At 42.4% G+C, this 26,687-nt stretch overlaps 1 protein-coding gene across 3 annotated transcripts in view; it reads right to left on the bottom strand.

The window, feature by feature from the left end:
* LHFPL3 (LHFPL tetraspan subfamily member 3) overlaps window positions 1-26,687 on the bottom strand; it is a 176,552-nt gene that overhangs the window by 71,305 nt on the left and 78,560 nt on the right. The gene's annotated exons all lie outside the window — the stretch shown is intronic.

The following is a 26,687-nucleotide window of genomic DNA, read 5'->3' as shown; positions in this document are numbered from 1 at the left end:
CTTGTGCCTACACCAAGAGCCTGAAGCAGGAGGACTTCTATATTTATTTCTCTGCTCACTGATCTGATTTTTTAAAATGCCAAAATTAGCTTTTGTCCAGATTTGTCACAGTCAGTAGGAGTGAACACACACACACATGCATACATTTTATTTTAAATTTTAATTTGGTTTGCTTGAAAGAGTCAGAGGCTCCAGAAAAATATCTAGCATGAAATAAGCTAGTTCAACGTGTATAATGCAGCTATTTTTAATGATCCACTTTAAACTATGCAGGAATGGGGATGAAATTCAATTAAAATAGTTACCAAAAAAAATACAAAAACTTGTCCATCTTCTTTAAACATTTAAAACTGATTTATGCAATATTTTAATTGAATTTCAGCTCGGTTGACTGTCAGATGAAATATCTTGACACATGTCACATTCAGAAAACAGAAAAAAGCTATTCTCTTCATGGTGCTGTATAATTTTACTAAATTCTACTGTAATTAGCAATCTTCACATCCCACAAAATAATCCAAAGTACAAGGCGGTATTCATTCTTGGATTCTCTTATCGATGCCTGAAAGCAGAACGTCTAGAGATGCAGGCTGGTTTATCAGCCTATCATTTCAAGTATAAAACTTTTTTTTCCAATGACTTACTACATATAGCTTGAGTTCTGCAATACCTTAAGGGCAACCAGATGCTAGATGTTATACCATGGCTTCAGTTTTACAATGAGGGAACAATTCAGGCCAAGAATAAATCGGGGAGAAAGGCTTTGGCACGATCTGACAGATGCCCATGATTTTCATGTGGCCACATTACCTAAAGTACTTGAACAAGAGAAAAAATTAACCTGTCTTAACTGAAAATACATACCTATCTTCCTTCCTTCCCTCCTTCCCTCCCACCCCCTTCCCTCCTTTCTTCCTCCCTCCCTTCCTTCTCTCCTCCCTCCCTCTACAATCCTTTCCTGCCTCCTTCCCTCCTCTCCAGAGGTGGGTATTCAGCAGGTTCTGACCAGTTCTGGAGAACCGGTAGTGGAAATTTTAAGTAGTTCAAAATCCCGCCCCCTCTCTTCTCTGCCTCCCATGAGTCCCAGCTGATTGGCTGGGTCTTCTTTGGTTGCCCTGCGCAGGAGAATGGAGCTGGAAAGCAGGTTAGTGGGGTGGGGAGGGAATGGGGATTTTGCAGTATATCCGTTGCCTGGAGTGGGGTGGAAATGGGTATTTTACAGTATGCTTCCCCTGCCATGCCCACCAAGCCACACCACACCCACCAAGCAACACCCACCCAACCACACCCACAGAACCGGTCGTAAAATTTTTTTGAATACCATCACTGCTCCTTTCTCTCCTCCCTTCCTCTTTTCCTCCCTCCCCCCTCTCTTCCTTCCTGTCATTCTATTATCATCCTTCCTTGTCATTCTATTATCTTCCTTCCTTCCTTCCTTCCTTCCGTCCTTCCTTCCTGTCATTCTATTATCTTCCTTCCTTCCTCCCTCCCTCCTTCTTTCCTTGTCATTTTATTATCTTCCAACTATGACCATTTTGCAGCATCTCCCTAATTATGTGATCAAAATTCAGATGCTTGGCAACCGGTCCATATTTATGACCATTCCTGTCTCCCAAAGTCATGGGATCCCCCTCTTTTGAGACCTTCTGATAAGCAAAATCAACAGGGAAGCCAACTTCACTTAACCACCATGTTACTAACTTAACAGCTACAGTGATTCGCTTAACAACTCTGGCAAGGAAGGTCATAAAATGGGGGGGAACTCACTGAGCAGTTGTCTCACTTAACAACATAAATTTGGAGCCCAATTGTGGCCATAAGTCGGGGACTACTGTATTCTGATTAACATTTAAAAGAACCAGTATCATCCACTGGTGAAGGTTTTGGACATGGAAGAAAGAGATTGAAGTTCTGGCCCAGGGGTAGGCAACCCGCAACTCTGGAGCTGCATGTGACTCTTTCATCCCTCCGCTATGGCTCGCTGTCACCGGTCGCCTCCCCAATTGATAGGGCTTTTGGTTAGGACAAGGAGAGGAAAAAGGATGTCATGTTAGGAGGAGATTCTATGGTGGGGGAACCAGACTTCTGGTTGGCAGACAAAAAAGGATGCAGTGCTAGGAGGAGACTCTATGGTGGGAGAACCAGACTTCTGGTTGGCTCCAGAATTGAATGGGGGGGCTTCCGATTAGGACCTTTGTGGCTCTTTGAGTGTTTAAGGTTGCTGACCTCTGTTCTAGGCTAACTTCAATCATGGAAGATAAATAGATGATATGGCTTTCCGATTAGTTAACTCTCTCTCTGCCTATCAAACCTTAAATTCCTTAAAGAAAAGCAACACATAACCTTAATAGATAATTGTTGGCAACCAAGTAAAATTTACTCTTATACTTGAGCACTTACATTCAAAGTTATTCTGGGGTATATAGAAATATTGATTTTTCCCAACACAAGTTATTTGTTTCTTTAGCCTACCTTGTTCTTTACACAATTTAAATGAAAAATATGACCTTTCCTTGAAACTCAATGTATTTTGGCTGACATGTCGGGAAAATAAACCAACACCCCAGCTGGTGCCCAAACCTGCTGTAAATAAGGATAGAAAACCTATAGACTGCTTCCACTAACGGCGATCGCTCTGAAAGATAGGTATTTTCTGTTGATGTTGATGGGAAAAGACAATTGGGGGGAATCTTTGCTTGAGAACAACGAATTGGATGTGTCATGTTAATCAGTAACATAGGAAGGTTGTGAAGAGATGTTTGAAAACAAACTTGTTTGCAAAAGAGAGGGAAGGGAGAATTTTCTGGATAATTAATTGAAAGGTCAACAGGAGGGACAAAATGAAAGAACAAAGATGGGGCGGGTTGCAGCTTCTACTTTATAAACATCTTTACCATTTGATTTGTTTTTACTGATCGACAAAACGGATGTGGAACCTTAGGCTGCCATCTCCTTATCCCTCAAGGGGCCTTAAAATTGGTCCCTTTTTACTATATATGTTGACGGCAGCAAGACGACTGTACACACAAAAATGAAAGGACACTTTGATTCCTACCATGGACGAATGGTTGCAGAAGCTGATGGAGTTGGCTGAAATGGCAAAATTTCAGAAGCCTGGACTTCTCTAAGCAGTGGTGGGATTCAGCTGGTTCGGGCTGGTTCACACGAACTGGTAGTAAAAGTTCTAGCTGGCCTTGCCCTGTCCCGCCCTGCCACTACTTCACTGTCTGATCCTCCGGCCCACAGATACAGTCCACTGACACAATGTATCTGGCCCTTGCGTGGCTGGCTTTTCCCACCAACCTCATCACTTAAGGCACAAATAATCAGCCTCAAATTATCCTGTTTTGGACACATTGTGAAAAGACCTAGCTCTCTGCAGAATGCTCAATCAATAATATTTATTTGGTCAACGATCAGTGTGATAATAATCAAAAAGCGACAGAAGACCAGGAACAATAAAAGCTTGTTTATTTAGCATTTGCAAAGGCTGGGACCCCTTCTCCCTCAAATGAGAGAGAGATAGGAGACCCCTCCCAATGGCATGTTGGAGACTTTTATACACTTCTGCAAAATCAGCAAATTTTAAAAGAGCTAAACAGAGTGGAGCAAATAAATACTTAATATACTCTCTGGAGAATGCTGAAAAGGAAGAAGGAGAAGACCCCAGCAGCAGGGTGAATAAACTCAGGGACAGCAGGGATGAGTGCATGATTAAAGAGCTGAAGGATCAAATTAGATCATCATCAAAAACAATTATCAAGGCGGTCGCTAACAACCCAATGACATGTAATCATGCAGTATTTCAACTTTGGTAAGACCATACCTGAAATACTGCATCCAGTTTTGCTCAACACACTACAAAAAAGATGTTGAGATTTTGGCAAAAGTGCAAAGAAGAACAACTGAGATGATTAAGGGCCTGGAGACTAAAATCATGTGCAGGATTTGGGTCTGGCGAGTCTGGAGAAAAGAAGGACTAGGGGAGACATGAGAGCAGTGTTCCAATATCTCAGAGGTTGCCACAAAGAAGAAGGGGGTCAAACTGTTCTCCAAAGCATCTGAAGGCAGGACAAGAAGTAACGGATGGAAACTAATCAAGGAGAGAAGCAACCTGAAGTTAAGGAGAAGCCTCCTAACAGTCAGGACAATTAATCAGTGGAACAGTTTGTCTTCAGAAGTTGTGGGTGCTCCATCACTGGAGGATTTTAAGAAGGGATTGGACAGCTACTTGTCTGAAATGGTACAGTGCTTGAGCAGGGGCTGGACTAGAAGACCTCCAAGGTCCCTTCCAGTTTCTACTCTACTCTACTCTACTCTACTCTACTCTGCTCTACTCTACTCTACTCTACTTCTATCCTATTCCTATTTCTACTATCATCATCAATATCCCAATACATAAAATCAGACTGGGGAGCTGCTCTGAATGACACATTGATTTTTTTAAAGATGGGCTACAGAGAATTATCTTCTCTCCCAAACTATTTCTTAACAAAAGGGTTTGTATCCTAGCAACAAGCATTTACCTGGTATGTCCCAAGACACAAGAGAGGCAAAGAGATTAATTGATGTTTATGTAGGAAAACACAACAGTATTCAAAGCCTACCACTAAATATGTTTTTTTTTTCAACAAGCACTTCAGTTTGAAAAGAATTGTCAAATTAATTCCATCCCTTGGAGTCAGAAATCTGTTTAGCCACAATAATTATCCATGGAGAGGCATTTTGTCTCACCTGTCGCTTCGTCTCTAGTCTTTACCTGTTTTTTTTCCCCTTGCTAAATATCTGTTACATACAATCCTTCCTGGTCTTTTATAACCATCGCATTAAGGCAAAAAGAGATCTCTCTAACTTTATCGGAGAGGCTGTGCAGTGCAGTGGTTAAAGTATTGGAGTAGAAAGAGGGAGATTGTGAGTTCTAGTTCTCTCTTAGCCATGAAAGACAGCTATTTTCTGTCTGGTCAACTTGCCTTGCAGGATTGTGATTGAGGGGAAAACAAAATAAAGAAAAAGATGGAATATAAATCTAAAACTAATAAATATTCCTCCTTTTAGAAGACTTCAGAAGGTACTTTTGCACTGTGGTGAAGGAGGCTGACTAGGCCACGCCCACCATGGCCACGCCCACCCAGCAACTGGTTTGCTAAAATTTATGAAGCCCACCAGTGGTGGGATTCAAATATTTTTACTATCGGTTCTGTGGGCGTGGCTTGGTGGGCGTGGCAGGGGAAGGATACTGCGAAATCTCCAATCAGAGGTAGTGGTATTTGCCGGTTCTCCGAACTACTCAAAATTTCTGCCACCGGTTCTCCAGAACTGGTCAGAACCTGCTGAATATCACCTCTGAAGCCCACCCCTGTGGTTGTGATTTGGGAACTTGGGATCTGGGTCACTGTGATGACCCACGATAAGGCGCGAAGGCCACACAGCCAGAAGCGCTCAAAATCCCCTTTAATGCTCCAAATGTTCCCCCAAACGTTGCCACATTCTTGGCAAGTCCCAAAGCAAAGCGTGCGCGCACACAGCCTCTGGCTGGGCGGAGTTCAGCAAAGCAAAGGAACAGGGAAATGAGTCCACGAAGCAGGGAACAAGGTACTGAATCCACGAAGTCAGGAAGAAACAAGCAATCCTGCAAACTCCAACTGTCTGTACCGGCACACCAAACTCTACCAATTCAGTGTTTGTTCCCGATAAACGCCCCTCCTCACAGCATCTCCTTCAATCTCAGTCCCCAGGTGTGCCTTGTGAAGAGGGGTGGGGTGCTCTCCTCCTGAGTAGTTGGGTTGACCTGCGCTGTTCCCACCTTCTCTCCACTCTCCATACTCAGGGATCAGGAGGGGGCGGTCCCTGCTCATCGCCTGAGCTCCATCGCTCCTCATGTCCACTGTGCCCTCTCTCAGTCATCTTGGCCCCTCAATCCTGAGGGGCCCTGGGCTGCCTCGGCCTGCTTCTCCCCATATGCCTCCAAAGCCAATGAAGCCACCCCCTCGATCTCCATCGGCTCCAGTGCCGGCTCATCCTCACAATTACAATTATTGCAATATCCCACCGTCCTTTGATCGCCATTTGCAAACCTCCCCAGTGATTCCTGCGCTTTAACAAACGTGGTCAATACCTTCGCTAGATTTTTGGCTTCAACAAATCAACCATTCAAAATGGCTGTAACAGAGCTGAGAGAGTTGTTCGTTCAAAGAAAGAAAAAAATGGAAATTTTGCACCCAAACATTGGCCAAGGAAGCTTGTCAGAATAAATGAAGGGACCTCTTAAATCTGGAGATATCTTGAGTTGAGAACATGCTCTGGATTATGTTTCATTTTGCTGTGGCTATGCATGAACAGACAGAGGGGGAAAAATGCCAAAATACGGTCATTAACTCAGATTTACAAGCGAGACCTTCTGGCTGAGTCTCAGCTTAGTGGAGGAAGCAAATATTGATGACACTTTAAATTCAAAATGCTCTCCCGGGTTAAAATAATTGCTGGGGGTTTCTGTTTATTTAAAAAACATTTCTCAACTGAAGCAGGTGCATAAACAAAAAAACCACGGCCGTGATTTTTTTAAAAAGAAAATATTCTTACATTCCAGGTTTCTTCTCCAAATGGGATGAATCCAAAAAGCCAGCTGTTTCAAAATGTTGTGTTTGGAACAGTTATCATGTGTTGTCGTGAGCAATAGAGGAGTATTGTTGGTATGGAAGAAAAACATCCCTAAATGCTTACTTTATCTTTACTGCTTCGCCATGTTCTATCCAAAGACCAGTTGGAAGCTAGTAAGTCCTTTCTGGATTCAAGACAACAAGTAGACTCACCAAGAAAAGAGCCCAAATTTTTAACGAAGTGATATGAATTGCAATAGGAGATATACCTAAATGTCTTTTCCGCAGACAGAAATTCCAAAAAGCCTGTAGATTGATCTCTTTCTCATGCTAGCTGGACCACAGCATCTTCTCGGCTAACCTTGTCCAACCTTGGCCAATGTGATGACCCAGGGTGGGAAACAAAAGCAACAAAGTCACAAAAACAGGTGAAGTCCCTTTAATTCCTTCAGCTTGGCTTCAGAGCTCCAATTATCATTGACTGGAGAAAAAACTCCCCCACAAACAGTTGTGAAAAGGAAGAACTTCCATTCAAACTCAAAATACATGTAAATTATAAATAGGAAAACAACAACATGAACCGCACTGAAGCAATTAATAAGACAAGGCAGGATAAGGGCTTGAAGATGTCCAGAGATATCAAAATACACACATTGGGAAGGATGCCAGAACTCAGATAAGATTTGAAAGACTAGAATTATTTCACACTTTGCTTCCAGCACTGGGCCATGCGCAGTTTGTCCTTATAAATAGTCCTCACAGCTTCAGCCAATGAAGGGGATCAGGGCTGTTTCCTCCCCCGTAAACCACGCATCTCACATTGCTCCCTTCTCCATTCCTCTCTGCGTGTCCTAGGATGAAGAGGGGTTGTGCCTGGGTCTTCCTCTGACTGCCCAGCCTCCCTTCCCCAGTTTCCTCCACAACCTCCGGAGCCACACTTCCATTCCCTGTTGGCTATTCCTCCCCTCCCTCGGAGTCAGACTCCAACAGGGGCATGACAACCACTTTAAGACCTCAGCTTCCAAAGTCTATGGAGATTCTCAGACATCCAGGTCATTTTTATTCCAAAGATGCTTTTTTCCCCCAAGAGGTAACTGGACTTTCTTGTTTTTCTTTGAAGATGTTTCGCTTCCCATCCAAGAAGTTTCTTCTGTTTTAACTGAAGAACTGAAGAAGCTTCTTGGATGAGAAGCGAAACATCTTCAAAAAACAACAACAGGAAGTTTGATTGTCTCTTGGAAAAAAAATAGCACCTTTGGGTCAACTTCCAAAGGTGCTTTTTCAAAAGGCAACCTGACTTTGTTTTTCTTTGAAGACGTTTTGCTTCTCATCCAAGAAGCTCCTTCAGTTCTTCTTCAGTGAACGGATCCCTTTCTCATGTGGTTGAACTGAAGAAGGTTCTTGGATGAGAAGCAAAATGTCTTCAAAGAAAAATGAAGTTCAGTTGCCTTTTGAAAAAGCCCCTTTTTACAGTGGTGGAATTCAAAATATTTTTACTACTGGTTCTGTGGGCATGGTTTGGTGGGTGTGGCATGGCTTGGTGGGCATGGCAGGGGAAGGATACTGTAAAATCCCCATTCCCTTCCCACCCCACTAACCTGCTTTCCAGCTCCGTTCTCCTGTGCAGGGCAACTAAAGAAGACCCAGCCAATCAGCTGGGACACAACAGGAGGTGGAGAATAGATGGGGCGGGGCCAGTCACAGGTGGTTTTGGCTGGTTCTCCAAACTATTCAAAATTTCTGCTACTGGTTCTCCACAACTGGTCAGAATCTGCTGAATACAACCTCTATTTGGGGGCAACCATGGCCTGGAAGACTGAGAATTTCCATAGACACTTCAACTCCCAGATTTCCCCAGTCAGTGAGTATGTTGCCTGAAGCTCTTATGATTCAAAAGGCAAAATATCTCTTTTCTTTTCTTTTCTTTTCTTTTATTTTTTTCTCTTCTCTCTCTTTCTCCCTCTCATAATTAAGTTGTTAAATTCCATGAGACATACTGATGGCTACCAACTTGGTCCTTTTCAAACAAGGCGATACATCCATGGAAGTCAACTCAATGAAAGGGTTTAAAAGTTTTCTAGACTTAGCATTAGATTCAGTTGTGGGTAGCGCAGAGGTGGTATTCAGCCGGTTCTGACCAGTTCTGGAGAACCGGTAGTGGAAGTTTTGAGTCATTCGGAGAACCGGAAAATCCCACCTCTGACTGGCCCCGCCCCCTCTATTCTCCACCTCCCATTGAGCCCCAGCTGATTGGCTGGGTCTTCTTTTGTTGCCCTGCACAGGAGAACGGAGCTGGAAAGCAGGTTAGTGGGGTGGGGAGGGAATGGAGATGTTGCAGTATCCTTCCCCTGCCATGCCCACAAAGCCACGCCCACAAAACCGTTAGTAAGAATTTTTGAATCCCACCACTGGGGTAGAACCTTCGAAATGCCAATTTTAAGGAAGAAATAGGAGGCAAATAATAGCATAATTATTGTTTAGGCTTTCATCATACAGTTACAGTATTGGGGGCAAAACTCCTTGCTTTTATGGAACCTTTTTTCCATCTATAATCAGAATAAGAGAACATTTGGACATATTAGGGATGGTTCCCTGAATTTAAGAGGATTTTTTCCCCAGCCATTTCCTGCGGCCTTACTGATTGAAATGTATAACTGGAATAAACTCCGTCATTCAACTGTTTACATTCTGTTGGAGATATATATATATATATATATATATATATATATATATATATATATATATATATATATATATATATTGAAATGGTAAATTTCACCCCACTGCTCCATTTTTTTTGCCTCCTGGACCTCAGGAAGCCTCCTGGGTGGGTGTTTTTTGCTCCCAGGAGGCTTCCCTGAGGCCCAGAATGGCAGAAAATGGAGTGGGGGGGAGGGGGCTGCGCAGCACCCATCCCCATGCTCTGTTTTTTGGCCTCCTGGGCCTCAGGGTCGCCTCCTGGGCAAAGCAGTAAGACAGCGAGGGGGATCCTGGTACAGCTGATGGTTGGAACAGCTGATCGTTGGGAGGAAAAAAAAAGAAATACCATAAGAAGTGACGGGGTGCTTCCGGTTTGAAGTCTCTTCAGTGACAGACAGAAATCCGCGATCGTGCGTGGTTTTGGTCTGGGCTCGCCACTGGAGTGCCCCGAGCTGGCTGGTTTTGGGACTAAGCCACCCCGTAGAGGTGGTGAAGAGGGGGGAGACCACCAGCAGGGTTGAGGAGAGCCACATCTCTCCTCCTCAGCTGGCCATTACTCCCTTTCCCGAAGGCGATTGCAGCAGTGGTCAGAAATAGCCACCACAAAGGAGAACTTGACCAGAAAAGAATGTGCAGGAGGAAGATAAGAAGTAAAAGTTTTGGCTGACTGGGTTAAATTGTAAAAGCAACAACTAACATCAATAGGCAATTAAGCTGAAAATAAAATAAAATGCCAAAGGGATAATAAAGATTTCTGGACACTAATTTTTTTTTTTTCATAAGAAGGAAGGGAGAGAAAATAATAAGGGCAGGATCTGGAAGATCCTGGAATTAACTGCCTGGAATTAAAAAGAATCTACAGTAAAACTTCAACAAGACTTCTAAAAAGATACATTTTAACTGAAACTTTGTAACTAAACAGTAACCCCAAGAAGAGAAAGTGAAAAAAAAAAAGAGCAAAAAGAAACAGCTTGCGTGTATTTGGATTATTTGGTGATCTTTGCATTCTTGGTTATTACATTTGAATGACTAAAATTAATCGGGTGGTTGTTTAAAAATTTATACAATGGCATCACTTCTGGATGAATTGAAAATGGAACTTAAAAAGTACAAAGAAGATGCACAAGAAGGGAAGGGTTCTTTTGGCTTCGTTTTTCAATTCTTAGAAATGGAGATTTGGAACTATGAGAAACAACAAGAAACGTCTGCAAAACAAGAAGACTGGCACAAAGAAGAAGCCATCTTTAATGAACAAGTAATTTTAGGTGGGGAAGAAAAAGGAAAGGGAGGAAAGAGAATGGAGAATTTAAGATTTAAAAAAACAACCAAAAAAAAGAAAAATAATTCGAAAAATAAGTATAATACTGGAAAGCAACAGAAAAGGGGAATACAGAAGAGAAAATAGAGGTAGAGAGACAAGGGGGTAAAAAGGGAAGAGAGAAGAAGAAAGGGAAGAAGGAAAGGAAAAGAAGTTACAAAGGACTGGAGCAAGATATAGAGAAACAGGACCTATTTAGAGATAATGGGTGAAAATCTAACTGAAAAAGGGATTCTGTAAAGGTACATAAGATATAGTTATATTAGTAATAGAAATAACTTTAGAAAATTGGAAACAATGTATGATTAAAATGAGGGATAAAATAGTCAGTGTAATTTAGTGAAATGTTTATTAATAAAATAAGTGAAATAAAATAAATGAGAAAATTGAATTAGGAAGGAACGGGAACATTTTAATTAGTTAATGTTTTATAAAATATAAGTGAAGGGGGGGATTAATTATGGAAAGCTTATAATTGTTCCCATAGAAGTATGATATTTAATTGAAAAGTAATGTTAAAGAAGTTAAGATTTTAATGAATATTAATATTAATGATAGAATTGAATTGGAATGGAATGTGTTGTTTTAATTACATACATTTATAATTTTTTCTTTTTTTAAGGATATAGTGTGTATTTTAAGAATGTACCAAGCAGAATCCGAATGGAAGTTATACTGAATGTTATAACTTTAGGGTATATATTGAAGCCTAAATAAGAGTTAAATGGATAAACTTAAAAGATATAAAGACGTCATACTCCAATCAGTAACTACAGGAGAAATTTTGTTTAATGAGAAAAGATAATAGATAATTGAAACAGGACAGACAAAAAATACAAATATAATGATCTGAATTGAGATGAGATAATTAAAATAAAATTGAGAAAATTAAAAGAGGGGAGAAGCTATGCAGAAAATGTAAAATAGTAATAAGATATGGAATAGAATATAAAAATGAGCATGAACTTGAATTTGTGTCTGTACGAAGAAATGTAACCCGGGATTAAGATGTTTTATTTGTATTTTTTTTCTTTTTGTGAAAACTCAAATAAAATTTACAAAAAAAAAAAAAACAGTGACTGGGCGAGGAGGGGAGGGGTGGGCAGAAGGGGCGGGGCCAGCCAGGGGCACAATTTGCCAGTTCTCTGAACTGCACAGAATCATAACAACCGGTTCTACAGAACCAGTCTGAATCGGTAGAATCCCACCCCTGGTCTTCAGACAGCACTGGCTCCATGGTCTTGAAACAGAGATGAGCACCAACTAGCAGAGTAAAATCCACGGAGCCTCCTTGACCTTAACTCTATATCGTGTTGGATATTTTGCAATCATGTTTTCACAAAGCAAAATTAATGCCTCCCTCTCTCTCTTGTGCTCTCTTTTTGCACATCTGTGCACACATGCCCACAGAGTCTTCCTGGTCACAGAACTGATATATGCCTTGCGTATGCTTACACAGAAAGATTGTAGGGAAGCACCAGGTAACTAAATCTAACAGGAATCTATAACGCATGTGTGTTTCCCCAGCCAAAGTTACACGGACTTTTTTGACACTTCATATTACAACGATATCTTTTCTCTCTTGTTTACAGTTTAAGTAAAACGCATTATACCGCTGTCCAGTTTCCTTGGCAACAAAGTGACTTTCTGCTACAACTTGCACGACTCTAGTGTTAGAACGCGTGTGTTCCTTTCTTCTGTGGGGTTCTGAAGGCAGCCGGAGTAAATACGGGCCTTTTTCTCTGACTCCATGAGAATTGCTGCTTATTAGTTTTATATTACATCTATGGCCCTTTCTTGCAAGACTCACCTCGCAAAGCAACAATAAACCAATTTATCAATTCAGCCTCCATAAAATCAATTTAAAACCAAGAGTCTGTTTTCGAAAGAGCTCTGGTGGCCCAGTGGTAAATCTGCAGTATTGCAGGCAATTTCTGCCCACTGTCAATAGTTCGATCCTGATGGGGCCCAAGGTTGACTCAGACTTCTGAGGTTGATAAAATGAGGACCCAGATTGTTGGTGGCAATACACCAACTCTGTAAACCACTTAGAGAGGGCTTTAAAGCACTATGAAGCAGTATGTAACTCTAAGTACTATTGCCATTGCTATCTAAGCCATGATGGCGCAGTGGTTAGAATGCAGTACTGCAGGCAAACTCTGCCCACTGCCAGGAGTTCGATCCTGACTGGCTGAAGGTTGACTCAGCCTTCCATCCTTTCTGAGGTCAGCAAAATGAGGAGCCAGATAGTTGGGGCAATAGACTGACTCTGTAAATTGCTTAGAGATGGCTGTGAAGCACTATAAAGTGGTATATAAGTCTAAGTATTATTGCTATCTAAACAGTGACACCACAGTGCATAGAGTGTAATATTACAGGCAAACTCTGCCCACAATCTGAAGTTTGAGGCTGACGGTTCGAGGTTGACTCAGCCTTCCATCTTTCCAAGGTCAATAAATTGAGGACCCAGATTGTTGGGGGCACTATGCTGACTCTGTAAAGCACCCAGAGAGTGCTGTAAAGTGCTATGGGGTGGCAATACAGACAGCCATCAACTTACAACAGTTCATTTAATGATGTTCAAAGTTACAACGGCACTGAAAAAAGTGACATTTTTCACACTTATGACCATTGCCCCATGGTCACATGATCAAAATTAAGATGCTTGAGAACTGACTCACATTTATGACCATTGCAGTGTTTCTGGTCCATGTGATCTCTTTTTGTGACCTGGAATTACTGGAACTGACTTCACTAAGCAATGCCATCACGGAATGTGGACATGTGTTATGTCGCCGAACAACAACTTTTGGTGATAACATAATTCCAGTTCCCAATTAGGTTCAAATAAACATCCAACATCATGTAGAGATAGTTCTGAACTTAAGATCACAATTTCTGTTGCCAAGCAAGAAAGATGTTAAATGGGCTGTGCCTCATTTTATGACATTTTTGTCATGGTCGTTAAGCAGATTGCTGCAGTTGTTAAGTAAATCATGCAGTTGTTAAGTGAATCTGGTCCCCCCCCCTTTGACTTTGCTTGTTGCTACTGGTTCTACGAGCAGTTCTATGCGCACGCACAGGGCTGAAAGACCGACCTCTGTCTGAACGCTGGTGAGTGAGCTGAGCTGTTTTTTAGCTCAGCTGAGGCACGGCAATCACGAATCGCTGCCATGCGAATCAGCTTGAGCTAAAAAACAAGGGAATATAGTGCTCTGACCCAGGCTTCGTCAATCGCAATTAATCACAAACTTGTGTTAAAAGCAAAACCTATTTTATTGCAACGCTGGGAATTGTTTTCATTCCCAGCCAGAACTAATCTTAAACAGACCCCCAAGATAAGCACTCACCTTCCAATTCTGTGGAGTGCTGCCAAAAACAGAAGTATCCCATTAACTATAAAAGAAAGCAACCAAAGTACAAGAAAAAAACAACTAAAGTACACAGAGCTTCAAGGAGGACTCGGAACCGATCGAACGACTTTGCTTCCTGCAAAGATTTCATCATTTAGGTCTGACTTTTATGCCTTATGGAAGGGGCAATCACCTCCCAGCCTTACTCCTGAATCACCCCCTTTGTTTCAGCTGCTCTCGTCTTCTAGCAGCTCTGCACACACGCGCATGGGCAACAGGCTCTCCTGGGTCCTCTGCCTCACGGCTGCCAGACTCTGAAGGCTCTGACGGCAGCACCCCACTCCCAGATGGTCCTGGCCCCATCTCTGCATCGGACGCAGGACCCTCATCTGAGTCCTCCCCAGACTCCTGGACTGGTTCCCTTTCTTCCTCATTGTCCGATTCCGCTGCCATCTGCACCGGCTGCCGGCGAACCACAACATATAAGAGAACCAATGGTAGGGGTGAATGGGCGGGGCCAGTGAGAGGTGGTATTTGCCAGTTTTCCGAACTAGTCCAAATTTCCACGACCAGTACGCCAGAACCATTCCGAACCAGCTGAATACCACCTCCGAATACAAGTCAGTTAACAAATGCCTGAATTTTGATGATGTCACCCTGGGGAAGTTCTAATAGTTGTAAATGTTGAAACATGGACATAAATCACTTTTTTTTCCAGTGCCGTTTTAACTTCGGATGGTTGCAAAAGGGTTGTAAGTCAAGGACTACCCATAGAACGTGCAGGAAATAGCAAGGCAGATGGCTTGGCAGAACGTGCATGACTGGGCAAATGGATGAAACGCTGTTAACAAGCTTCACAAATTTGAATATGCGGTTTCATTTTCAATCAGGTATTCTCCGTCGCCTTCAAGCCCTTCTAAGGGCTTAATTTGCTCTGCTGCATGGATTTTAATTAATCTTGCCCTAACCCACAAGCCTGATAAACCCAGATCATTTCAGACAGAAGCATCAACATAAAATATATTTTTTCTGAATTAAAAGGAGTTGGATGTATTTATAGAGCAATTAGAGAAATTAATGTAATAGATATACCTGATATTATTATTTACATGCAAATGTGATTATTGTTGTATTGTTAGGGTTGATATGAAGAACATTGTTAATAGTGGTTAAATAATTGAAATATGTACCTAATTGATGCACGGTTGAAATGAATGGATTTGTTGTATATAAAAAAACAATAAAAACTTTTTACAAAAACAACCACCATAAAATATATTTTTTTTCCCAAGCTCCAGATTTCTCAAACCCTGAATGCTTAAATCCAAGGTCATCAAATATTCCCAGCCAGCAACGAAACCCCCAATTTTGGGGGTTCTGACTGTTTCGATTAAAAAATGGAGAGAGGTTGATAAATATACAATTTCTTATTTCTAATATAAAGCTCACAAAAGCCACTGAAGCAACGATGGTCTTGGAAAAGAAATATTTAGAGGGTGTAGTGTGTCTAGATCTTCAAAGATCAGAATCATGCAAATATTTTTTTCTGGGTTATTTTATGAAAACAATCTAAGACTTTGAAGAAGCAGGATAGAAAGAGTATGAATAGCACTTTTGAATTTTGTTTTTGGGGAAGACGATAGATTAGATAGATAGATAGATAGATAGATAGATAGATAGATAGATAGATAGATGATAGAGATGGATGGATGGATGGAGAAAGATGGATGGATGGAGATAGATACATTGATAGATGATGGATGGATGGATGGATGGATGGATGGATGGATAAAGATAGATAGATACACATATACATAGATAATGATAGATAATAGATAGATATACATAGATAGATAATGATAGATAGATGATAGCTAGCTAGTTAGCTAGCTAGCTATCATCTATCTATCATTATCTATGTAGCTAGCTAGCTGATAGATGACACAGATAGATGATAGATAGATAGGCAAGCAGACAGATAGATAGACATAGACAGATGATGATAGTTAGAATCTGGCTTCCCCACTGACTGTTATCGGAAGGTCGCAAATGGGAATTGCAGGACACCGGCACGCTACAACCGTCATAAATGTACGTCAGTTGTCAGGCGCCGGAATGTAAATCACGTGACCATGGGGATGCTGCAAGTGTGAGAAACGGTCATAAGTCACTTTTTTTCAGTGCCATTGTAACTTCAAACGGTCCCTAAGCAAACCATTGTAACTTGAGGCCTACCTCTATACAACCATAGAATTTCCCGATCGAGGCTCAGCTAGTTTCTTGTTGGGCCCAAATTTGCTGACATCGCTATGGTGAGGTAGGTGCTAGGTCAGACTTTCCCATAACAATGAGCTATCAAACAACAACAGTGGAGTAATCCAACATTATTTTCTAGCTGTCACAGGCCATTTTTCATCAGCTTATTTGAAGAGAATCCAAGATGAATGAGGCGATTGAAAAAATTCAGCGGGAACCCTAGGAGACAAATTGTTCTAATCCAATCTCGGCAAAGGTGGCATTCATCAGTTATGAGGTGATTATAACGTTGGATATCCAATCAATGGTTCCTTGAATTGAATTGAATTCTTTATTGTCGTTGTATGTATCTACACAGTATACATACAACGAAATTCACATGACACCCAGAGACCAGACTCAACATGCACACACACATGACAATCCCAAACACCTCCCCACCCACCAAAACACACAAGCATCCACACAACAGACCAAGTAATACTGTCCAACCTCTCACTGATGGTGGTCCTTAAGTTCATTGTTAAGTGCAAATTATAGCTCTGGGATAAAAACTGCTCAGAAAAAAATGTGGTCCGAGTTTTAATGGTTCTGTATCTTCTGCCAGAAGGCAACAGTTCCACAAAGATTGAGAGCAGGATGGGAAGAGTCTCTGAGAATGTTGTGCGACTTCCTCAAACAGCGAGATGCGAAGATGTCATCCAGGGCTGGTAGCTGGAGCCCGGTGATATTTTGCGCAGTTTTAATGATTCTCTGTAGAGCTTTTTTGTCCGCTACAGAGCTGATTCCTTAAGGTGGAATCTGGGCGGGGATAGGATTCAAATTTTGTAACAACCAGTTCTGTGGGCATGGCTAGAATGGGCATGGTAGTTGGGCGTGATCATGTGAATGGGTCGGTGTGGCTTCTTTTTTTGGCAGCAACCACCCCCCCCAATTTTGGGGGCATTCTGGGCCTCAGGAAGCCTCCTGGGGGGGCATTTTTGCTCCCAGGAGGCTCCCCTGGGGCTCAGGAAGGAAAAAAAAATGGAGTCTGAAGGAGTCACGCAGCACCACCACCCACACTCCATTTTGGGGCCTTCTGGGCCTCAAGGAAGCCTCTGGGGGACATTTTTGCTTCCAGGAAGCTTCTCTGGGGCCCAGGAAGGAAAAAATGGAGGGGGCAGGGGTGTATTTTTTGTGAAGCACAGAACTATTTGGGAGAGAGTGGTGCGTGGCCTCGAGGTGAAGCTCTCACCTCACAATCAGGAGGCTGTGAGTTTGATCCTAGGTGGAGGCAGATATTTCTTTCTCTGGGCACAATAAGAATATATTTGCTGCAAACTCCACACTGGTGACAGGAAGGGCATCCGGCCAGTAAACACCCAGCTCCATTTAGTTGCCCTGACTCCACCCCATAATGACAAAAAATATAATAAAAATAGAACTATTTCAGAGAGATTAGGATCAATTACAGATCCACTGCGCATGATGATAAAGATTCTGAGCTAGGAGCAAAAGGAATACATAAATAAATATGTTTATTTAATGCAAGGGTCTTCAAATTTCACAAGTTTAAGACGTGTGGACTTCAACTCCCAGAATTCCTGAGCGAACATGACCAGAGGAAGAATTCTGGGAGTTGTAGTCCACAAGTCTTCAAGCTGTCAAGTTTGAAGACCCCTGATTTAATGTATAAAATATAAAGAAAACCAGAAATAGGAAATTAGGGGAAGGAAAAAAGAGAAGTGGTAAGAAAGTGTGAAGGGGAAAAAAGGAAAAAACAAGCATTGATTTCCAAGTCTTTTTAGCACAGCATGAAATAAAAACGCTCCAGCCTCATTTTTTTTTGCTTTGACACATTAGTATATAACTAGCCATTTCTATAACAACAAATCTATCTAATCGATAAAACCAACGTTTCATTTTCTTTCCATCACAAGCACAATAATTCATTTAGTGACTGTTCAAAGTCACAACGGCACAGAAAAGAGTGACTTATGACTGTTTTTCACACTTATGAGGTTGCAGCATTATGACGTGACCAAAATTTAGACGCCATGGAAACTGACTCATATTTATGACCATTGCAATGTCCTGGGGTCATATGATTGACTTTTTGGGACCTTCTGATGAGAAAAAGGCAGATTCATGTTGCTACCTTAACAACTGTAGTCATGCCCCTGTCGGAGTCTGAATCTGAGGAAGCCAGACAGCTAACAGGAAATGGGAGTGTGGCTCCATTGGCTGTGGAGGAAACTGGGGAAGGGCAATGTCCGGCTGGGCAGAGCAGGGAAGAGATGGAAGAAGGGAAAGGGAGTTCAGAGGAAGAACCAGCCCACCCCTTCTTCATCCTAGGGTACGCAGGGAGGAATGGAGAAGGGAGCGACGTGGGTTGCGTGGTTTACAGGGGAGGAAAGGGCCCTGATTCCCTTCATTAGCCACACCTGGAAGAAAGTGGATAAGAAAGGCAGGCTGCGTGCGCAGGCTGTTGGGAGCAAACATGACTTTATCCTGTGTTATCGTGGCTTATCTGTGTTCCTGGTGTCTTCCCAACCATGTGAGTTTTGCTGTGCCTTCAAACATGAAATTCTTGCTCCTGCCCTGCCAAACTAATTACTTCAGTTTGGCTTGTTTGGACTTTAAGTTACAGTTTGTGTTGCTCATGCTTTGGACTTAATTTTCTGCAATCAAAGGCTGTTCCTGGGAGAATTCTTCTCCAGCCCGAAGGTAACCAGGACATTGGAGGCAAAGTTAGAGATAATAAAAGGGACTCTTATTGCTTATCTGAATGTGTTGCCTTTGTGCCACGCCCTGGGTGATCCACTTACCCACTTTGGCAAAATGGAACAAAGCTCAAGTAACCCACATTTCCCCTAGCAACAGAAATTTTGGACTCGGTTGTGATCGCAATGCGAGGATTACCAATAGCGAGGTTTTAAATAAACAGTGTTTAAATTAAATTTTAGAGAAAGCTGATCTGTGACCAAAGAGACCCCTGTAATGGCAAAGAAGTCTTCTAATTGCAAATGTTTTTCCTCTCATTGGTGTTTTTGGGATTTTTTTTAGCATTTTGAAAAAAAAGAAGAAGAAATGAGATCACTGCAAATGGCACTTCTGGAGGCTCACATTATTTATACGCAGCCTTCTCATTATCAGTGATGCATCTGCATAAATACGTCGGTGAAAGAGTTATTTGTTTTGCCAAGACAAAAAATGCTGAGCCTGTCTGGTCTCCGGAGCCTGAAAAGCGAAGGTTGGCATTAATTAAAGCAGCTCATTAAGAACATTATTCTGCTTCAGACTATCCAACTTAATCAATTCATTTAAATGAGCTGGAGGCCAAACCTACCAGGGTGGTATAAATCTCAGAAACAGTTTGGATTCTCTCTACTGAGCTGGAGCCTTGAAATTTGGGATGCACGTTGCCCAAGGGCACCCAATTTAAAAGAAGAAAGGGAATTGGACTCAGATATATTCTGAAAGCGAAGGCAACGTGCCAAGAGAGGCATACAGGGCTCTTTATATCCACAACAGCACTGATTTGCTTAACAGCTGCGCAGGGGTAGGCTTCAAAAAATTTAGCAGCCGGTTCTCTGCCCGGTTGCTGGGTGGGTGTGGCCATTGTGGCCATGGTTTTACATTTTTGCCCTCCCCAGGCTCCGGAGGCTTTCCTTGAGCCTCTGGAGTGGCAAAAACAGCCTCCTTGGAATCCAGAGGCTGTGTGGCAGCTGGAAATGGGCCTGTTTTTGGCCTTCTGGAGACTCCAGGAGGCCTGTTTTTCATCTTCTCCAAGCCTCTGCACGGGCCTTTAATGTCAACTAAAAAGATACTTCTTTCATCTTTTTAGCTGCCAGAAAAAGGGAGTAGGGGGGAAACAGTGCATTCCTTAAGTGCCTAGATAATCACCCTGGCAGCCCAAAGTTGTCAGAGCACAAGGATATTACTGGAGAGCATGACTGTTGACTCTTGGGGATGGATATGTCCCATTGGAAAATACACATCCAGGGGCTGGGGGGAAGACCAGGATCAAGGGGGAAATGAATGATGTATTTTACTATCGGTTGCATGCAGCCAACACCAACATGGCTACTTCTAATAAATCAATTTTCTCTGAGATGCGGCTAGAGACTTATGATTTGAATGGGGGTGGATTTGTTGGAGTCCTGACACTGCACTTACCTGGGATCTAAAATGGGCTGTGTGGAGACTCCTGGGAGGGGAGGGTCAAGGTGGGCGGGTCCAACCAGTCATTGCAACTACCAGTTCAGCAAACCAGATGTAAAATTAACAACCGGTTCACCTGGACAGGTGCGAACCGGTAGCAGCCAACCCCTGCACCTGCGGCAAGACTGGTTGTAGAATGGGGCAAAATGGCCTTAACTACTATCTCTCATAGCAACAAAAATGTTAGGCTGAATTGTGACCGCACCTGTACATCCTTCCTTATCCTAACTACACGGAATATGTTACTATATTGGATCTGGAGTGAGAAGATTTGGTGACATATTTACTAAAATCATATTCTACAAGCCATGCTTGGGTGGCTACCATATTGAACAGATCATTATGTGTTAACTGCTTGAGTTTTCCCAAGCATGAAAGATGAAAATATAAACAATCCGGCTACATTTGAATGGAGCTAGGAAGCAATTCTCTGGAAGACAGACAGTCCTCAACTTACGACTACAATTGGCAGCGGAACTTCCATTGCTAAGTGAGGGACTTCATAAGTGAGTGGCACCCAATTTTTGACCTTGATAGCTAAAGCAAATCACCATGGTTGTTAAGTGAATCACACAGTTGTTAAGTGAATCACACATGGTTGTTAAGTGAATCACATGGTTGTTAAGTGAATCTGGCTGTCCCCGCCCATTGACTTTACTTGCCGGAACCCTGCTAGGAAAGTCACAAATGGTGATGATGTCGTTGTAACCGTCATAAGTACAGGCAGTTCTTGTCTTATAACAGTTCATTTAGTGACCATTCAAAGCTACAACAGCCCTGAAAAACCGGACTTAAGACCGTTGTTCACACTTACGACCGTTGCTGCATCCCAACAGTCACATGATTAAAAATTCAGATGCTTCACAGATGACTCATATTTATGATGGCCTCCATGTCTTGCGGGGGGGGGGAGTCATGTGGTCCCCTTTTGCCACCTTCGGACAAGCAAAGCCAATGAGGAAGCTGGATTCACTTAACAACCTTGTAACTCATTTAACAACTGAAGTGCTTCACTTAACAACGGTGGCAAGAAAGGTCATAAAAATGCATCAAAATTCACTTCACTGCCTCACTTCACCACAGAAACTTTGGGCTCAATGGTAGTCGTAAATTGAGAACTAGGTGTACGTGACACTTTCCAAGAGCCCCAATTTTGCTCATGTGACCCTGAGGATGCTGTTTCTGTCATAAGAGTGAGGACCCATTGTAAGTCACATTTTTCAGTGCCGTTGTAACTTTGAATGGACACTAAATGAATGGTTGTAGGTGGGGAACTACCTGTAATAAAATACCATATTTATAAATATTTAATTCCAGCTTGGCAAAATGTAGGGTTGTAACCTGCATTTTGTAAGGATGTAACCATATGCAATTATTAGCTTCTTTTTCCCAAAGACACAAGTCTTAAATGTTTAGAATGAAGGTTGAAAACAGGTCATTCCAGTCTTAAGAGGTGAACGCAATGAGATATTGCCAAAACGATCCATGAGGAGAAATTTTGACATAAATATCAAACAGCGAAATTTGAACCATTTTAACCATCCACGGAACGCAAGCTTAATTGGATAAAACAGCTCTAGGATGCCACTACTAACCCAAAAATATACATTTAATGTTATTATTGTGAAGACGAGTCTGAAAAACCACTGGAAATTTACTGTCATTTTTTGCAACAAATAAAAAAAGTATTCTCAATGGCTTAACTCTTCCTAACATGTTTTGCTATATTAAAACCATCTCTCTTGCTCCAAGAGCATTTTGAGGATAATTACAACAATCTACTCCCTTTTTGCCGATAAAAACAAGTCCTTTAGTTAATATTTTGCTTGAGCCAAGAAGTAAGATGTGAAATTTATAGACAGTATCTTTCCAGGCTTGCTTAGAATTTCCTAACTGAGGTAAAAAAAATTCTGCCAGACAACTGTAAGTGATCCATACTCTTGCTGGAAAAATGCTGGTACATTAATCCCTCAACATGTGAACATTAACAGAGCCCAGAATTTATGTTGTAAATCCTGACAATCGTAACTCAAGGCATCCAGGGGATGGGATGCTACCAGTTCTCACCGGTTTGGGTGAACAGGATGTTAATTTTACATCTGGTTCGCTGAACGGGTAGTTCGGCCAGCTGGCTGTTCTGCCCACCCCACCCTGCCCCTCGCAGGAGTCTCCATGTGGATCCCAGGTGAGTGCACAGCCCACGCAGAGGCTTGGGGATGGTGAGAAATGGGACTTCTGGAAGCTCCTTTCCTGTTTCCAGCCTGCAGAAAGCCTCCGGAGCCCAGAGAGGGGAAAAATGGGCCTCCCGGAGGCTTGAGGAAAGCCTCCAAAGCCCAGGAAGGCTGAAAACGAGCCTCGCAGAAGTTCCAGAAGGGGCCCCGTTTCCGACCACCGGAGGGCCTCCAGAGCCCAGGGTGGCTGTTTTCACCCTCCCGGAAGCTCGAGGAAAGCCTCGGGAGCCTGGGGAGGGCAAAAATGGCCCCCAGCTATGGTGCAAGAGGCCAATCAGGCCATGCCCATGCCTACCCAGCAACCGGGCAGAGAACCAGTTGCTAAATTTTTTGAAGCCCACCCCTGAAGGCATCTGAATTCAATTTTATGACATTTTTGCAGCAATCATCACGTGAAAGCTGAAGTCGTTAAATGAATTAAGGGAATGCTGTGGGGTCGTTCAGCAAATCAATGTGTTCCTAAGGGCTTTTTTTTTTGACCAGAAATACACACAAAAAAAGTCATAAATTGGAATCACGAGACCGATAAACGATGTAGCAGGCCTTAAAGGTGAGCCGGTTGCCAGGCACCCCAAATGCGGTCATGTGACCATCGGTCGCAAAAGAGGATCACGTGATCCCTGGGATTCTGCAACCGTTTTAAATATAAGCCTGAATTTTGATCACATGACCATTGCTACAATTCTAAGGTCATAAATCACTTTTTTCCAGTGCCGTTGTAACTTTGAATGGTAACTAAATGAAAGGTTGTCAATCCAGGACTATCTGTAAGCTAACTTGGAAGCTAGAGAAATTCGAAGTGTTTGGATGTTTCCCTATTATAATTTACGGTTTAATCTGTTACCAAATTTTGCCCAAATAGGATCTTGTTCCCTTGAATCTAAAATCTACACAATAACAAAAGTCTTGTCATCTTTGAACATTAAATCTGAATCTGGCCTTATTTGTGTATCCCTAATCAGAAGCCTGTCTCTATTAAAATTTGCCAATTGCAAGATTTCTGAACTTATGCTGTCGAACCACATCAAGGAGGAATGAGCAATTCTGAGAAAGAGCAAACTTTCCTCTCTTCTATGGCAACCATCAGTTCTTTAGAGCAGCTTCTTATATGGAAAGTGTCAAAATATATACTTAGTGCTATAGACTCAAAAAAGGTGCAAAAACCTCATGCTTGAAAAGTTACAAGAAGATTGCACAGAACAGAAGTAACGGTGTAGCCCAAAATGTTTTAACGGTGTCAAGATAAATATAGTGTATTATATAAGATTAAAAATAACAGTGACATATAATCAAACTCATGAGCCTGCTATCATCTCTGAGAAAACCATGTAACTCCTGTCTTGTAAGAGTCTGTTTTCACTCTCTTTATGTAGGAGAAAGGATGGCAGAATCTGGAAGGGTGGAGTTAAAAGAGGAAGCCTAGAATCCTTACATAGTCACAAGCAAACTAAGTACAATTTCCCTTGAAATCCATTGATCTTATCTAACTCCAAGCAGGTGCCCATCATTAGTTGAGAAGACTCCCGTGTATAGGCATGATTAGCAATAAATCAGTTTAACTGGACCTTCATGTGGACCTGGCCACCATTAATAATGATTGGTGTGTGTGTGTGTGTGTGTGTGTGTGTGTGTGTGTGTGTGTGTGTGTGTGTAAGAAATAGTAGCAGCTCCTGCTTCACAGAAGGCTTTTAGAGGTAAAGGTTTATCCTGACCAATCTTGTCAGACTCTACAGGGTGGTTCTCATCTCCATTTCTTAGCCGAAAGAGTTAGCACTGTCCAAAGACACTTCTGTGGTCCTGTAGCCACCATGATTATACACCAAGGCGCAGAGAATGCTATTACCTTCCTACCGAAATGGTACCTATTTATCTACTCACATTTGCGTGCTTTCGAACTGCTAGATGGGCAGGAGCTGCAGCAAGGAACGGGAGCCCATCCCATTGTGCAGCGCTCAGGGTCTCGAACCCGGGCTGTCAGCTTTCCAGCAAACAAGCTCAATGTCTTTAACTACTGACATCACACCCCCTTACTGAAGGCTTCTACTCACATTCAAATTAGCCAAAAAAGACTGCAGACCTTTTCAACCCAGTTCAGCAAAGTCAAAAGACATAAAAAGATGGAAAATAGATCCATGGAAGGCAGGGAAGATGGGTTTGCTACTCTCGTTAATTCCAAGAAAATTGCAGGAGAAGACTTACAACCTCCCTCATTTAAGGGGCAACCAGCACCAAGGATGGAGAGTTGAGACGGATTGAAGAAAATAATCTGGTCACCCAGATCCTAGAAGCTAAGAACTGATTCTAGTAAAGCCAATTCACATTGTATGAAGCTCGTTGTGAAATACTTTCTGGGCAAACAAGGTGGAACCGTAGAGCATTCAGTCAATTACTACAGTCCTGTTCTCAAGGTTTTACTATCTCCAGACAGACAGGTAGTCCTCAGCAGTGGTGGGATTCAAATTTTTTTACTACTGGTTCTGTGGGCGTGGCTTGGTGGGCATGGCATGGCTTGGTGGGTGTGGCAAGGGAAGGATACTGCAAAATCTCCGTTCTCTCTCCACCCCACTAATCTGCTTTCCAGCTCCGTTCTCCTGTGCAGGGCAACCAAAGAAGAGCCAGCCGTTTAGCTGGGACTCAGGAGGCAGATAATACATGGGGGCGGGGCCAGTCAGAGGTGGTATTTGCCAGTTCTCCAAACGACTCAAAATTTCTGCTACTGGTTCTCCAGAACTGGTCAGAACCTGCTGAATACCACCTCTGGCCCTCAGCTTACGACCACAACTGAGCCCAGAATTTATATGTAAATTTGTTAAGTAAGTTTTGCAACTTTTCTCTCAACATTCGTTAAGTGAATCACTACAGTTCGTAAATTACTAACACGGTTGTTAAGTGAACCTGGTTTTCCCAACTGACTTTGCTTGTCAGAAGGTCGCAAAAGGGGATCACATGACCCCAGGGACACTGCAACCATCATAAAAGTGTGTACTGCTCACCTATATCCTGTAAAGAAGTCTCATTTGGTTGATGAAAAGCCTTGGAGTTTGATTTTTTTTTTCTTGCAGACGTTTCATTAACCAACTAGGTAACATCATCAGTGTTACAACCGCAGAGAGCACCAAGGACTCCACAGTTCAACCCCGAGCTACAAATATTCTCTTTTCTTATTTGTTTGCCATTTGCTTGCTCGCAGGGGTACCATGTGGGAGGGAGTCCATTATTTTCTTTGACCAGGAAAAAGAGGTTTTTGTTTTTTAAAAAAAGTAAAGTCCTGCACTTAGGCAAGAAAAACCAAAAGTGCATATATAGACTGGGTGAAACCAGGCTCAACAGCAGTAACTGGGAGAGGGATCTTGGAGTCTTTGTGGACAACCAGCTAAATAGGAGCCAGCAGTGTGCAGTAGCAGCCAAAAAAGCCAATGCAATCCTAAGATGCATTAACAGAGGGATACAATCGAGATCAAGTGAGGTACTAATACCACTCTATAAAGCCTTAATAAGACCACACCTAGAGTACTGCATCCAGTTTTGGTCCCTATACTATAAAAAAGATGCTGAGACTCTAGAAAAAGTGCAGAGAAAAGCAACCAGGATGATGAGGGGACTGGAGACTAAAACATATGATGAATGGTTGCAGGAACTGGGCAAGGCTAGTCTACTGAAGAGAAGGACCAGAGGAGATATGATAGCAGTCTTCCAATATTTGAGGGGCTACCACAGAGTGGAAGAAGGGGACAAGCTATTCTCCAAAACACCCAAAGGCCAGATAAGGAGTAATGGATGGAAACTGAAGAAGGAGAGATTCAACCTGGAAATAAGGAGAAACTTTCTGACAGTGAGAACAATCAACCCATGGAACAGAAGTTGCCCTTGGAAGTTGTGGGAGCTTCATCACTTGAGACTTTCAAGAAGAGACTGGACTGTCATTTTTCAGAAAAGGTGTAGGGTCTCCTGCTTGGGTGGGGAGGTTGAACTAGATGACTTACAAGGTCCCTTCCATCTCTGATTATCTGTAAGCTGACATTTTATCTTT

This window comes from Pseudonaja textilis, chromosome 5 (assembly GCF_049901715.1).
Source record: "Pseudonaja textilis isolate UNSWEBS1 chromosome 5, rPseTex1.2, whole genome shotgun sequence".
In the NCBI taxonomy this organism is placed as follows: Eukaryota; Metazoa; Chordata; class Lepidosauria; order Squamata; family Elapidae; genus Pseudonaja; species Pseudonaja textilis.
This window is presented reverse-complemented; position numbering and strand designations above follow the sequence as displayed.